The sequence below is a fragment of the Carlito syrichta genome, unplaced genomic scaffold (assembly GCF_000164805.1).
Source record: "Carlito syrichta isolate Samal-C Ts95f unplaced genomic scaffold, Tarsius_syrichta-2.0.1 Scaffold305087, whole genome shotgun sequence".
Taxonomy (NCBI): Eukaryota; Metazoa; Chordata; class Mammalia; order Primates; family Tarsiidae; genus Carlito; species Carlito syrichta.
Window position 1 is genome coordinate 4,525 of NW_007249183.1, and position 3,221 is coordinate 7,745.

The 3,221-nt window shown below is 43.7% G+C and overlaps 1 pseudogene; it reads left to right on the forward strand.

Annotated features, from left to right (window-relative positions):
* The first annotated feature begins 1,137 nt into the window (after positions 1-1,137).
* LOC103263426 lies at positions 1,138-3,159 on the forward strand (annotated as a pseudogene).
* The last annotated feature ends 62 nt before the right edge of the window (positions 3,160-3,221 follow it).

Consider the following 3,221-nt stretch of genomic DNA (forward strand, 5'->3'; position numbering starts at 1 on the left):
TTCTATATGATATGTAGATCTACACAAATATGCCATTTTTTCTGATTGGAGAAAATTAAAACGTTACTTTTAAAACTTGAGAAGAGCATACAAAGAGAAGGTGGCAAACATCTCTGAACTTTTGATGTAAATAAAGGACAGCCTCCTTGCTCCATTGTTAATGCCTTATGTGGTGATGGGAAAGTCCAAATGTAGACAGAGATTGTGAAACACTGGAAAGGAAGAAGGCTCTACTGCTTACAGAACCTTATCAAAAAGTTATTTTTGACTTAGGCTGGAGGAAAACATTAGCATAGCTGTCATAGTTCTATTTATCCCAAAAAGGTTTATTACTCAATGTTCCAAAAGTCAAGAGCTACTGAAGAGAAAGTCATATGCCAGTAGCAAATGCCATTTTAAAAAAAATCACTGTGGTATGAGATAATTTTGTTTGGATTATAAACTGTAGTATTTGTTATCTGGGATTTGGATCTGTAGATCTATAGTAAAGGCAATGTTTTAATTGCTTTGCTCTCATGTAAGCAAATATCAACACACATACACACACACACACACACACACACACACACACACACACACACACAGCCAGAATAGAATGTAAGAGACATCAGGCAAGGAGGGCAATGTAAGAAGGAGGAGACATTGAGAACACTGGGAAAGAGCAATGAGAGAGGACCAAAGAGAGAGCAGCAGAGAAGGAGGAAGGCTGAGTTGGGTAGAGAAACCAAAGCATCCTTCTAGGTTAAAGCCAATTGGAAGCTAAGCAAGTATTCAGTAGGACCCTTGTATGTTGTAGAGGTGGGAATAGAGGTTGAGAATGGTGAAATGACCTTACAGAATCACATAGGGGCTTTTTAAAGGTGGCACGAAGGGAGCTAAGGAAAAAGAGAGTAGCTAGAAGTCAGGGAGCCAAGGATAACTACAAGTCAGGGATGGAGGGAAATGACAGCTGAGGTAGAAGACTCAGGGCTGTGGAGGCACATTTTTCTCTGAAATTGGATGAGGAAGAGATTGGATAAGGAAGAGATTTGTCAGTTGGAAGAGAGAGGAAGTCACCATAGAGTACTGAGAAAAGATCTGCTGAAATCAGAGATCAAACACCAGCTCTGCGAGTCAGAAGTTGTATCTCTAAGAGAAATGCTGCTTCTGCCATTTCCATTGTTAGCCGTTTTCTTCCCAGGCAGTGGCAGTGAGGATGGTAAGAGTCCTTCATGCAGTTCACGGTGCTGGTGCAGGATGATAGCATGTTGAATTTATCCAGTGTCATGTGGACCCTAAGAGTCTGGGGCCTCCTGTCTCCAGTCCTTTCCTGTCATCCTGAGGCTGAGGCTGAGGCTAGATCCAGAAGCCCTGGGGCAGTCAAACGTGTCAGCCTTTGTGTTCTTGAGACTCTAGGTTCTTGTTCTCTGAGTGGTTTCCATTTCTATTCTTTTTTATTCCCTCCTGCCTTTCCATTCATTTCAAAATCTTGCTCTTTCTCTCTTCACAGCCTTCCAAGGGTCGATCTCTTTCCATCTCATCCAGATCTCGTCCTTTTTCAACAGCACCTGGGCACAAAATCAAGATTCAGGCAGGGTGGATGATTTGCAGATTCATGGTTGGGATAGTGACTCAGGTACTGCCATATACTTGATGCCCTGGTCTAAGGACAACTTCTGTGAAAGGAGGTTTACAATTTGGTGGAGAAATTTCAAATCTACCTCTTTGGATTCATTCGAGAAGTACAGGACCTTGCAGTGAATACCAGTTAGGATGTGAGTCTAGGCTCTGAAGCGGGGTCAATTCTCAAGAACTTTATTTCTCTCTTTTTGCGAGCTCCTAATCTGTGTTCCTTCTTCCCTCCTTTCTATATTGCCCAACTGCACGCACATACTTTTCTAGAGTAGTGTTTTTCTTGGGCTCCATACCTCTACACCAAATTTCAGGTTCCTGTTGCCTCTGCACTCTCCTCTGAATAGATCAGGCTCTCATTTTGTAACAAATTCCTGGTTTGTCTTGTATGAAACTTCTCATGGATCCTTACTTTTCAAAACCTGTGCCTCAGGAAGCTATAGTGTGGCTTCCTCTTCTAATTCATCTCTTTGATTATCTCTTCCCAGTGCCCTTGTCTCTCTGGGGTCCTTCAGCTCTTTCTGGACTGCTGTGCTCCTGATTGCATCACATTCTGCCTTTTTTCTCCCCTCTTACCCACCGACACCATCACCACACACCTTCGTCTTCATGAAATTCACTCCTTTCCCTGTCTTCTTCTTGAAGAAAATCTCTATATGCTGCCATTGGTTTGGGGCTCACCATTTCACATAAAGAACTTCATTCTACAAAAAGCCTAAAATTCTAGGTACTTTTCTCATGTCTTTCTTTTTATTTGTGTTTGATAACTTACTCTCTGTTTTCCTTCTGCCTAGATACCTATGAGATCCAAGGCATAGCAGACTGTGAGCTGCATTCTAGAGGTGCCATAGTAAGCTTCTTGAGGGGAGCTTTAGGATTGGATTTTGTGAGCATCAAGAATGCTTCATGTGTGCCTGCCCCACAAGATGGTAGCAGGGCACAGAAATGCTGCGCGTTAATCATGCAATATAAAGGTATCATCGATACCAGAGATAAACTCCTCTATGAAACCTGCTCCTGATATCTCCGGGACATACTCAATGCAGGGAAGACAGATCTGCAAAGGTAAAGGTGAGTCCTGCCCTCTATTTCACTTTCCATCACGTCCTCGATGCTCAAGAGTAGGAACATATCCAAGAAGAACAGGGGCTTAGTCAACAAGTTAATTGAGTGGAAGAAGCCATTGTTCAAGCTTGTAGGTTTTTGAGTCCCTAAGTTCTGGATGTAAGTCATAATATGCTGCACTATCTCTTTATGATACGCTTTCTGCCTTAGTGAAGCCTGAGGCCTGGGTGTCCAATGGCCCCAGTCCTGGGTCTGGGGATCTACTGTTGGTGTGCCACATCTCAGGATTCTACCCAAAGCCTGTGTTGGGGATGTGGATGCAGAGTAAGCAGGAGCAGCTGGATATTCAGTGAGGGGATATCCTGACCAATGCTGATGGGACATGGTATCACCCAGTAACCCTGGATGTGGCAGCTGGAGAGGCAGCTGCCTTTTGGGGTGAAGCACAGCAGTCTAGAGGGCCAGGACATCATCCTCTACTAGGGTGAGAAAGAACTAAGGCCCAGACTGGAAATGGCACGTGACAATCCTCAGGCATAGAGGAA